The following is a 13,037-nucleotide window of genomic DNA, read 5'->3' as shown; positions in this document are numbered from 1 at the left end:
TGAATCCTCCTACATTAAAAAGCCCACACACAAAATGTTGTTGCCATGGCTACATGCCATCATTCTGCTTTCTTTCTTGGGACCATAATATTATTCACTGAATCTAAAGGAGCATTCTACCCTTTTTGTCGACATAAACAGTCAAGCTTGCTCAGTGACCAAATATAAAAGTTTAGGGAAATACATGCTCTGGGCTCATTAGTGATGCAATCAAAACTGGCATATCAAAGAGGAAAAAACTAGTTTATATCAAGTCACCATCAACTCCACAGAGCTCTGATCTTGAAGCAGTGAGTCAAGGATAAGGAAATGCAGTCCGGGCCAAAATAGGCATGCAACATTGTGTTGCAGGCATTCATTTCCCCCTGTTTTCATTAACCTGAGTAACTGTTTTGGAAAGTTCTCAATATTGCTCGGCCACTGACTGGGACAGCCTATTTCTGAGTCTCAAATACTTTGAGTAAATATCCCATGAAGCCTCAAAAAGGTGCAACTACTCATTTAAAAATATATATAAATGAACTAAATAAACAAGTAAAATGTTTATTATACCTTGGTAGGTTAGATGCAATCATCAGGAAGCTGTTAAGTATTTTTGTTGTTGTTTAGACATTTGTTTTAGCAGTACGATAGCAAGTCTAAAACACCGTATTTTTCACTCTATAAGACACACCAGACCATAAGACGCACCTAGTTTTTGGAGGAGGAAAACAAGAAGAAGAAAAATTCTGAATCTCAGAAGCCAGAGCAGCAAGAGGGATTGCTGCGCAGCAAAAGCAGTGATCCCTCTTCCTGTTCTGGCTTCTGAGATAGCTGCGCAGCCTGCATTCGCTCCATAAGACACATATTTCCCCTTACTTTTTAGGAGGGAAAAAGTGAGTCTTATAGAGCAAAAAATACGGTACTTTATTATTACGTAAGTAGTTTAAATAGTTTAAATATTTATTTTAAACAGTAAACTGTGTTAATCTGTTTTCATCCAGGAATTTGCCATTTTTGCCTCAAAGCATCAGGGAAGGGAGAAACAGCAGTAAAAGAATTGGGAAATCCAAAGCCCTGCCTCTCTCATGTTTGTCAATATAGACATGGCTAGAGGGAAAATAAGTTATGCCTGCTCCAGGACGGCATTCTCCTGCCCCTGCCCCTGCCCCCTACAATATTCTGGCATCATGTTAGGGGAACAGGAGGGTTTGGATATTCCCACCAGCAGAGGAGCAAGAACAGCAGAGGTTGCCATGCTTCAGACAGGGAAACCTGCAAGAGCAACTCTCCCTCTCCTGTCCTGGGATGCCACTCCAGAGACTATAGCAGGGGCTGCAAACATGGCACCCTCAGGTACACCTGCAGAGGCCTTTCCTGGAACAAACAGAATCCCATCTACTCACTGAAATAAGACCGGAAAGAAGAATTGCCTTGTAGCCGAAATAGTAGGATGCAGTGTGTAACTGGTTGGGGTGTTTGTGTGATGCACACCAACATTTTCTCTGGGTTGCAAACATGCACAAGCCCCACAAAAGCTTGGTGATCTCTGGACCATAGAATTCTGTTCTTTTGTTAAATTTATCTGTACTGTTACACCCAGTTTAGCTTCCGAAGCAGTCATTTATGCAAAGCCTCAGTAGCTATTTTCACATATATACATAATTGTACATTCTCTTCCACCAGTACCTTCAAATCTTGCCTTGGGCAGAAGCCTACATATTTTATCAAAATAAGAGATTAAAAGTTGTCATATTTGTGTGTGCTTAAGAAATAATTTATTCAGACTGACAAGGCTGACTGTTTACATCAAGTTGATATATACAACTGAGACAACGAAGCTTTTTTAAAAACAAAAAACAAATCAATACCCCTGTTTCTAGTTGCAGCCACGCTAGCAAATATTCGTTAGGCTTCAAAAATAACACTAGAAACATAATACACACAGTGGTACCTCAGGTTAAGTACTTAATTCGTTCTGGAGGTCCGTTCTTAACCTGAAACTGTTCTTAACCTGAAGCACCATTTTGGCTAATGGGGCCTCCTGCTGCCACCACACGATTTCTGTTCTCATCCTGAAGCAAAGTTCTTAACCCGAGGTACTATTTCTGGGTTAGCAGAGTCTGTAACCTGAAGCATCTGTAACCCGAGGTACCACTGTATTTAAAACATTTCCTTACAGTCACCAAATGTGATTCTAGGCTTCCAATCCAAGCTTGTGCACTGCTTGTTTACTCCACTAACCTACTAACCTGAATCTCAATCATGTCATGAACCTGCAATATGCATCACACTGAAGGGAAGTGTAGTTCAGATCAAAACACTCCTCTGCATCGGATTGCACATTTATCGTAAGATACAAAGCAAGAACCTATCCAGCAGACAAAACAACCCACTGCAGACCTTATAACCGTAGGCCAGTTTGGTTCAATGTTCAGTTCAGATTCTTTCTCACTGGCTTAGATTGAGAGTTTACATCAGGAAGATCCATAGGAAAGGCCACAGCTGTGATGGATGAAGGAGGAAAGGATGTGTTCAGTTTTAAAATTAGTAGTATGTACTGTAATACTCAACCAACCAACATGGGAATTTACTTTCCATCTAATTGGAAAACATGCCCAGTAACTGCCAATCCATCCTGCACAGTTCTACCAATTTTAAGGTACATTACATTATCATCATACTTTGTAGGCAAAGCTACAGTCAAGGCTACAGTATGAAGGGAATGTAAGTAACACACATATCACACAGCACCACCTGATAGAAAGGTAGACACAAGCTTGCCATTCGAAAAACGTTTACATTAGCAATTAATGGAATAATTCCTCTACAAGCTGAAACTGTAAATCATTTAAACTTTCAAATTTACTACCAGGAGAAAGGCTGGCACCAGTAGGAAAGAGATTGTTGGCAAGAGATTTGGATTTGTTCTTCTTTTCTTCTACCATGATGTATTCATCTGTTAAATTGAGCAGCAACCTTACAGAAAATAACCTCAACTACAATATCCTTTGCAGCTTTTTACAGTGATTTAAAGAAGTGAATTTTCTTAAGCCTGCCAGCTTCAGATTTTTTTAAGAAAAGGAAACTCCACAAATTAGCAAGCATTTGATTAAAAATAATAAGCAGTAGTTAATAACCACTGTATTTCTGTGCAGCTGCAGAAAGAGTAAGTATTAAGTTTCCAATTAACAATGACTCAATGCTTGGCTCCTATCACATGCTCGGTTAAAATCTGCATACACATCATGCCTTTCTGGAGAAGGGCTTTAAATCAGTACAGCAACCCTCAGCTTTACAGGCAATCTGTGTCAGCTCCTAATCCGTGGGAAAGGAAAGTCTTCTCAAGCAGCAGTTTTCACTGGCATCACAAGCACCCTAACTCAAACCTGTCTATCCCTTCCTTTACATAGAATCTCTTGTGCTGCTGTCTTCTCCACATAGCTCAAAATCAACATTGTGCATCTAAACAGCCCCAGCTGGGATGCCACAGCAAAAATGTGCCCAGTGAAAGGACTCGCACTGAAGACAACTACCTTTCCATCACACATGCTTATGGATCTGGCAATGTGACCATAAAAGCAGACCAGTCTTCTCCACCCCAACATTTCAACTTATATTCCATACAAGATTTGACAGCAAGTATTGTTGGGCCTCTGGAAAAGAATAACCAGGGCAAAAAGAGCTGCATCTATAAGCAGCAGCTTCTCAATGTCTTTCACCACATATTCTTATCATTTTTGTCCGAACAAGAGTTTCATGGGACTAAAAATATATATGTACCCAGTATTTCTTAAGAACCCTTACCACAAGGTTCCGGAGCAGGTTACAGCAATATGAAAATACAGTATTAAAATCTGTTAGAACAATTTAAATGGAAAATAAGGTGGGTCCATATAACAGGTGTCAAAAGCCAGGATAGAGCAATAGCAATTCATGTATTGCCATATCTATGTTACAGCACCCCAATCCATATCTGAAGAACCGGACAAGCCCAAACAATTGAGTCAGCTATACTTACAATTTGGCCACATCATATTCATGTTTCAATCGATGTATACAATTATAACCTGGCCAGAGAGGAGGAATTTCAAGTACTCCTGCCCAATTCTATAAATACCCTGCACTCACAAACTCATTAGAACAACCTTGGCAGATCCAAAGTCTGCTCCTGCCTACTGACCTCTCCCAATAACTGAAAGGGGAAATCCTCCTTTCTCACCATTCATAATCCAGACATACTGGTTAATGACCCCTCTTCCCCTACACTCTTTACTTTGTCTCAAAGCGTTCCCAGCTCTACCCCAATGACAACTAAACAAAGATCCCTTCTAGCCAACCTTACAGGGTCCACACGCAGGAAGTGGGTAATATTTACAGTTTGTATAGCATTCTATGCAACGTGTGTGTCACAAAATGCAGATGGCGGAGACCTGAAAGTGACCCTGGGATTTCCCAGTTCATGGCACCCCTAACCATGTCTACACAGAAGTTAGTCTCAGTGAATCCAATGGGATCAACTGAGGACTGCAGCCTTAGCCTGTCAGACACTAAACCAGTGAACTTGTGGCCCTCCGCTGCCATTAACCAGGTTCTCTGGGCTTGATGGAAATTGCGTCCAAAAGCAACTGAAAAGTCAAAGGCTCTGCATTACACCAACTCTCCACAACGAAGCCATGGAGCTTCCACCTGTTGTCTGCCCCCAGCGCATGCTATTTCGAAGGTATCCTGCCTCTGAACACCCCCCAAGGCATCGTCTGGCTTGAGGTCGAGAAGCCGCACAATCCCGCCCCTCTGCTTCAGCCCAGGCGGACACCATTTCGGTGGCGCCACCAAGGAAAACACTCGGAACTCCACAGAAAAGGGAAGTGCTTCAAAACAGAGCAGCAGCAGCAGCAGCACCTCCATCTCTCCGCCAGAAGCAATCCCCAAAATCCACGGAGAGCTATGCAAAGAGATGGCAAAAGTCTCTCCAGCTGGGGGTAGCTCCCTCCCCCCCCCCCAACCCCGCGCCACACGCGCAACTTTCCCAGGTCAACAGCTGAGTTTCTCTTCCCCCTGCCACACACATCACACCCTGGAAACAAGGGCACTGAATGAAAAAGAAGCTCAATATCCACCCCCTCTTTCCTTTCGCAATTTGCAGCAGCGGGAGCAGCCCAGCCACCCGCCCTTACTTACTACAACCACCTCTCGCCTCATCCTCCCTGCCTGGGAAGAAAGAGGGGATCCCTTTGGAATATATCCATATAATAATTAAATGACCCCGCCCCCTCACCTCGCTGCTGCTTTTCTTTTTCTCCACCTCCGGAGCAAACGAGTCTCCCCTCACCTCCCCGGGCTGGCCACCTCCAGCGCCGCCGCCTCGGTTTTCTTAGTGGGGCGGGTGCCGCTGCCGTGCTGCGCGCGTTCCACACCCGCACGCCCTCGCGCGCTCCCTCTCCCAGTAAGACCGCCCCAATCAATGAAAGCGCGGCCCCGCGCTAGCCACACACGCCCACACACCAGCCAGCGAGCGCGAGCGCCAGACCTTCCTGAGCGCGCGCGCGCGCGCGATTCCACCCCACCCCCGCCATTACCACCACGGAGCAAGCAAATCGACTTCCAGCAAACGCCGCATCTCCAGCGTGTGGGTGTTCCTTTAAAAAAAGGAAGGGGAGGAGGAATCCCGCCCCGCCCCTACCCTCGCGTTCACGCCCACGTCCTTCCCACGCGCATCCTCGTATCACCTCCAGGATCCGTCCGTACAAGGGACGGGGCGGGACGTTGGTGGCGGTCACGTGCCACGCACTGTCCAATCGGAGGCGGAAGAGGACGTTTTCACACACTCACATGATTCGTTTAAAACGAGGAGAACGGAGTGGGAGAGGAAGAAGTCAGGGGTGATGTCCCCCCCCCTCCGTCATTAAGTTGGAGCATTCCCCCAACTCACCCTTCTGCCTTATTTATTGTAAACCACGCGTAGAGCTGCGTGCACAATGCTGCGAAATAAAGGAATGGAATAAATGGGCATGGCAACTTCTATTAATAAGCGCCGATCGAGTTTGAATTAATGCAATGGGAGGTTTTTCAATATCTGCAACGGTTTTCACTCTTATCTCAAGCCTTTAAGGCGATATGTCGTAATACGCGTTTCCTGGGCGCCTTGAAAAGGGATGTAAGGCTGAAGTCTGGTCCATTGTTTCTCAGAGTTTGATCTCCAGCTGTTGTTGGACTACAACTCGTGTGATCCCTGACTATTGGTCCTGCTAGCTAGGGATGATGGGAGTTGTAGTCCAACAACAGCAGCTGTCCCTGTGTTTTTGTCAGCAGGTAAAGCTTTTTGTTGCATATAGATAAAAATTGTTACCATTTAATCGCCTCAGATCTTTATTAAAGGTGCAACCAGGTATTCAAAAATGGTAATCCAATTTAATGAGGAAAATAGGTTAAACCAAACAGGAAACTGCAATGTGTAATATGTAATATGTAAAAAGAGAAATAAGTCATCTTCATAGCAAGGAAATTCCTTTTTCCAAGTGAAAATGTTAATGGGCAGCTGGTTATGTTAAGTACCAGTAGCAAGAAGGTACTGGTATTTTAGAAAAAAGATTCCCCACCAAAAAATACATGCACATTTTTAGATCACCTTTTCTTAGTTTTCAAGTAGATATGCAAGTTTCTGTGAACACTTCTGCATGTACTGTATAGTTAGAAAATCTGAATGCTTGTTACATTATAACTATATAATATATTGCTATGGGCTGGAGTTGTCCCCTCCAAACTTGTGATTCTACAAGGTGTTCAAAAAGTAACTATACACCTACTATGTATTACATTGTCCATAGGTGTATAGTTACTTTTTGAACACCCTCTATAATTGTAAGATTGGGGTCTGCAGAAGAGGTCTGCTAAAATGTCTCTTTTCTTCAGTAAATAGCCTTGGCCTGTGCCACAGAAACTGCATTGCTGGACACACTTCTGGAAGATGACAGGCAGTGTAGTAAAATGTCAGCATATCTTTCTTCCTCCCTGGCTGGAAGTGCTGTCATCAAGAGGCACACAGAGTCAGAGAAAGAAGCTTGAGTACTAGATGGTAGGAGCTAACAAAAATTTGTGGGTTGGCTGCATCCCCCTCAAAATCCAATGGGAAGCAGTGAACTTTGGTATATCTGTTGGCATTCAAGCAGATTTCCACCTAAAGGCAGAAATATAACCCTAGAACCCGAAGAGACACCAAACCTTTAGTGGCTTCATTCCATGGAAACAACCCAGGGTATGAACTGAAACTGCTTGGATACCAGGGTACATAAGAGCAAACTGGGCTTAAGTCCACAAAACCTTATGCCACAAGACATTTGTTAGTCTTTAAGTTTCCACGAGAGGCTTTGATTTTTGGGGGTGCAAGAGACTCACACAATTACCCCTCTGGAAATATGTTCCTTGGCATTCCAGATCGTTCCCAGTAGCATAATGCCTAGGTAGTGAGTGCCAACCAAACTGGAACTGAAACAAGAGAGAGGTGGTATCATGTTTCGGGGAATCCCAAGGTTTGCAGAACTACTATTTTTAACACACATACACTACATCACATCTTAATGAAGAATGAGCATTCTAAGTAGCCTGGAGTGCTAGAGAGTCAGTTGGGGGTGCTTAGTGGAACGGAGTGTCCCCAAAGTTTAGGTAGACTCTGAGATGGAGCACTCATGTTAGGACGTGAGGATACACTGCAATGTTTGCTCTCTATTGCTGACAAATATCATGTCCTGTGATTTATTTTAAGGTTTCCTGTACAGTTAATGTGTTAAATAAAATGAAAAGAAAAAGGCAGGTGGAGGAAGTAGGTACCTGGAAACAGTGGCGTAGCGTGGGTTGTCAGCACCCCAGGCAAGGCAAGTAATTTGGCACCCTAACCCGTGGATTTTATCACTCGAGTCTCTTCCACTCTCTCTCCGCACCGCACCGCACACCTAGCACCCCCCCCCCCTCCACAGTGGGTGGCGACCCGGCGGCTCGGATCGGATTCGCACAGCCAGCACTGCAGTGAGAGAGAGTGAGTGAGCCAGGTAGGGGCAGAGAGCTGCGAGTGCGAGCGCCCCCCCCCCAGATGTTGCGCCCGGTGCGGCCGGCCCCCCCTGCAACCCCACGCTACGCCACTGCCTGGAAAACTCTTAGAACGTATGAAAATAATATCCAACTTTTTACATTTCCAAACAGGCTTAAACCAAAATCTTCCCAGAGAGGTCCCATTGCTCTTAATGTGACAACTTCAGAACATATGAAAGAACTCTTTACTGTCTTGACCGTTATGATTTTATCACCCTGAATAGCAGCATGAAGGAAGAATATAGCTGTGCTGTTTTTGTTATCATTACAGTTTTATTATATACATGTATGTTGTATATTTACCTCTTGTATACGTACAGGCATAACCATATTTTAAAAGTAAATAAATAAATATTGGACATGTACGGAACTCTTCAGTTATTGCAACAAAGACATATTGAAGGTGATTCCACACCATCTGATATGCAGCTTTGGTTTCCTTCACATATTAAAATGCCAGAGCTACACTTTTTTCTGCTTTAGGGCAGAAAAAGGGAGAGCGTGCTTTAAAAGAAAACAGGTTCTGTGTTAGACAAATATTGTAGATCAGCTCTGCTATCTTCTTAATCAGTTACAGCAGATAGTGTTTTTGTTTTTTTTAATTGTCAGCAGCAGTTGAAATTATATTTTCATTAGAAGCCAAACTACTACCAGCTAATTATGTCAGTGGTAAATCACTAGCACACACTGTCTATAATGGTCTCACTCAGGCATTCAATTAACTCTACTGCTTAATGAGCCATTTACGTGTCTCAAGGCTTATAACACTTATCTTGTGAGTAGGGTAGGCTGATACTGAAATTTACCACGTAACCTTGCTGAATGCCTTGTTTTGCACTGGCTTTCAGTTCCAAATCAATAAAGGTAGGCCTTTAAGGCTCTAGTTCTGTTGTTAACACTTACTTGGAAGTTAACCTCTTTAAGCAAATAGACTTGGGGTTTGAGTCAAAGAAGTACTCACTGAACTGGACTTCTGAGTAAACATGGAAAGTATTGTGTTGTGAAAAGTCAAGGTAAGGTGTGTGCGCAGCACAGCTTTTAAGGCAATATTGTAGGATCTACCTGCCAGCATTAGCAAAAAAACCTTCCTATCTATCTAATGTGATGCATTAATATAAAGCTTTTGAATTATGGTGCTGGAGGAGACTCTTGAGAGTCCCATGGACTGCAAGAAGATCAAACCTATCCATTCTTAAGGAAATCAGCCCTGAGTGCTCACTGGAAGGACAGATCCTGAAGCTGAGCCGCCAATACTTTGGCCACCTCATGAGAAGAGAAGACTCCCTGGAAAACACCCTGATGTTGGGAAAGATGGAGGGCACAAGGAGAAGGGGACGACAGAGGACGAGATGGTTGGATAGTGTTCTCGAAGCTACCAGCATGAGTTTGACCAAACTGCGGGAGACAGTGGAAGACAGGAGTGCCTGGCGTGCTCTGGTCCATGGGGTCATGAAGAGTCGGACACGACTAAACAACAACAATATAAAGCCAGAAGGAAGAAAAGTGGAGAAAGCAGGAAAAGTGTTTCCTGGGCACTGTCGTATTACGAGGAGGCACCTCAAGAGTGATTTGTTAACAAGGTGCTTGGGATATTTCCTGCAGACACAGGACCAGGTGAGATGTAATGGTGTGCTCTAGACAATTCCCTGCCAGGCTGTCACTTCTTTCACTTAGGGCTGGCAGCAAATCCTCTCATCAGGCTTGTCCACTATTTATTTATTTCCTATCTTGCTTCCCCCCCCCAAAAAAAGGTCCAGTTTGTGTGCTTCCCACAGGCATCTGGTCAGCGACTGTGAGAACAGGATGCTGGACTAAATGGGTCCATTGGTCCTTTCAGATTAGTTCATCCACTTAATTCCTGGACTCTAAGCATATGGAGACAGAGGAACAGAATGTAACCTACTGACCACAACTGAGGTGCGGAGTCTTTTCAGTTCCTGTGTAAACAGGCGCAACACAACTGAGAAGTAATTATTCTGTGTGTAACATCAAAGCCTCTCTTTGGGTCAGTAAGACATTTTTCATTTGGATTTGCTTTCCATCCTCTGTTCTCACGCTTTGTTCTAATGTGCTAACATCTTCTGACAAGTACATCGGCATTCATTTTCTGATCAAAAAGTGAATGAAAAGGTCAGTTATGCCCAACAGTGAAATAGCATACTGAAAAATTGATAGGTCAGGAATCCAGACTGACTTGTTTCTACAATTTTGACACTGGCCAATGTCAACTGAGAATTCTGAGTGAGTGCTTGGGGGGACTGGCAGAATACAGGGTTTTTTGGGGGGTTCTTTTTTTTGCCCTTTTGAAATTGGGAGGAATATTGCTCATGATGATTTATGGGGAAGGGAAGAGAAAGCTTGATCAAGGTTGCCATTTATTTTTTTTAGTGTCCTGCCTCAATGGGAATTTGAAATGCAGAAAATTAAGCAGAATGAAACTGTGCTCCTTGAACGAAGCTAAGTGTGAGTGAACTTCACTTCCTAAATTCTCTGTCTGGTTCCTGGTGGGGAACTATCTGCCCTTTTCTGGACGTTTTCTGTGTTTCCAACTGAGACCACTTCCAGCCTGCCACTCTTTTGGGGTAGGATTCAATCACAAACTGGCAAATTCAGCTTGTGAATCATTTGCTTAACATTTTGCTTGACTCAATGTCATCTAAGCTCCCAGCAAACAAATCAGAACGAATGCTCAATAGATAACCAACATCATCTAAACTTCCCACCCATAAATTAGGATGACTGTTCAATAAACAGGTCTGGAAGTGACCTGAGATCAGATGCAGATACACTTCAAATGTATCAGTGGTTAACATGCCTAGGAAAATTTCCAGCAAGCTCAGTTGAAACAGGAAGTGGTAGTTTGGGGCTATGAGAAAGTGCCTGTTCAAACTTCAGGTGAACATGCTCTCCTCTGCCCCCATTTTGTGCATCAAATGCAGAGATAGAAAGCATCCACTTTTGTTTTTGTAAGTAACAGGTGATTCAAGATGGGAGTTTACTTTGGAATTAGTGCTGTTCATGCACATCTTTTCTACAGCATCCACACAATGTCACCATAGTTCAAACTGGGATTTGTGTTAGAAAACATTGGGGTTGGCCCTGCTCCAACCAGTATTTTCTTGGTTCCCCCACATAACTATATGTTTCCTTCAGATTGTAGACATTTTAGTATTTAGTTACTTTTTTTGTGTTCAATGCCTTCCAGACATTAACTAAAAGCCTGCAGCCTAAGGAGAGAGTAAAAGAGGCTGTCATTCCTCCTCTTTCCCCTCCCCCACCTGTGCCGGGTTTTTTTCATAAATGCCTTTCATAAATGAAGTATCTCTTGATTGCTTTTTTTGTGGGGTGAGGCACACAGGCAGGTGCTGATTGCAGTAATCACGACTTGTACGTGTCGGATTCAGCAATTGTGCTTTACCTTTCCCAAAGCCTCTGAACATGCTGTTGCATCTTTTATTAGCAAGGGAGAGGATGCTTTTCTGGCATCAGCCATAATCCACTGAGTCTCTCTGCACAGGTTTATAGCTGCTACTTTCCCACAAATTCCCCCAGAGATTTCCCATTCATCACAGGGCTGGGCAGCGGTGGAGGTTGTTGTTTGACTTTCAGTTCATAGGAAAGTGGATTTTATAAAAACCAGCTCCGCTGTTATTGCTCTTAGTTTATTAGGCTATATTTCAGTCATCCAATTAGTCTACCGCAGCCAATAGGGGCCCAAATTACCCATTCTCAAATTAAATTCATGAAATTTAATCAGATCCACATATCCAGCCCACGTTCTAATCATAGGGAAAGGCATCACACCCACTTATAGATTATGGGTTGGAGTCTTTGCTGTTTTCATATGCATGCTAGAGAGATGCTTTCATTCCAACCTCACCTGCCAATGGATACTTAATTAATTGGATTGTGGATGTTAAAGGTAGTTGGGCCCAAAGGATCTTAATGTGCGCTGGAAAATGATAAGGGCATGCCTGCATTGGATTTGTGTGGAGATCAGACATGCTTATGCAGCTCATACAGCCTTTACAAACTGCATGTGCAATTGGCTGTGCGCAGATGGTGCTGTGTGCACAACCCAGTTCATGCCACAACATATCTAAGCCTCTCTCTCACACACACACTTTCACTTTAATATTAAAGGAAACGTTGTGCATTGTGTGGTATGTCTTACATATCATTACTTTTTATTTTTCCAGTGCAAAAGTAATTATTACTTGTAAATTCAGTCCACCAAATACAATCTGTATTCACTGTCATTTTCCCCATTTGATAAGAAATTGATTACATCACACACCCCATTTTCATTGTGTGTGTAGATTTGGGGTTGGATAACATACTGACTACATAATTTACATGATTACTTACATAATTTTGTTGCAGTGGAAAGTGAGACAAGTAACTTAGTTTTTGGCAGAAAGTGAACTGTTGCAGAGCACAAATAATGCTTTGTGCGATGAATACAGGGCGGAACAGGAGGGGGGGATCCCTTCTTGTGTCCTTGCATGCAAGTCACAATTTCCTAACCTACTGAAAGATGGTGCTACAGGGGTAATTTCTGGCAGGAGAAGCAATACGTGAGCTGCTTTCCTTTTCCTGAGTCTCAGATCTCCAAGGTGACCCAGATTTTTATCTTCTGATACCCTGCTGCTTGCATTGTCCGGGCTTCCTACAGACAAGTCAGCGCTGCCCCAGCTGTTGATCATGCAAGTCAGCGGCATGCAACCTGTGCCCTCGACCCAGTTTCAAAAGTTCTCTGCAAGTGATCAGTTCAAGCTTCTGGCAAGAGCAATTTGTCTCTCCCTTGTCAGCCTACTGGGAAAAGATAGGGAAAGGGAAAGGAATAATAGAGAGGGAGTGGGGACAGACAGACAGACAGAAAGTGGTGGCAGAGAGAGAAAGAAAAAGCAGCAAACCTATCCAGTTTGGGCTTTAGTCCTGCCCGTCATTTATCTGTAGAAGTACCATTTCTG

The 13,037-nt window shown here is 43.5% G+C and overlaps 1 protein-coding gene across 6 annotated transcripts in view; it reads right to left on the bottom strand.

Annotated features, from left to right (window-relative positions):
• RALB (RAS like proto-oncogene B) overlaps positions 1-13,037 on the bottom strand; it is a 28,766-nt gene that overhangs the window by 8,613 nt on the left and 7,116 nt on the right. The window contains exon 1 of one of the 6 annotated variants that reach the window (XM_028742909.2): positions 5,663-5,684. The exons of 1 other annotated variant lie outside the window; for it this stretch is intronic. The gene's annotated coding sequence lies outside the window, so the exon portion shown is untranslated. Of the gene's footprint in view, positions 1-2,382; positions 2,485-5,257; positions 5,473-5,558; positions 5,636-5,662; positions 5,685-13,037 lie in introns of those variants that run through there. 4 more of the 6 variants (XM_028742875.2, XM_028742866.2, XM_028742900.2 and 1 more) reach the window with 4 other exon arrangements.

Source organism: Podarcis muralis, chromosome 1, assembly GCF_964188315.1.
Source record: "Podarcis muralis chromosome 1, rPodMur119.hap1.1, whole genome shotgun sequence".
Lineage (NCBI taxonomy): Eukaryota > Metazoa > Chordata > Lepidosauria > Squamata > Lacertidae > Podarcis > Podarcis muralis.
Note: the sequence above shows the minus strand (reverse complement) of the source record. Positions and strands in the feature narration are given on the sequence as shown.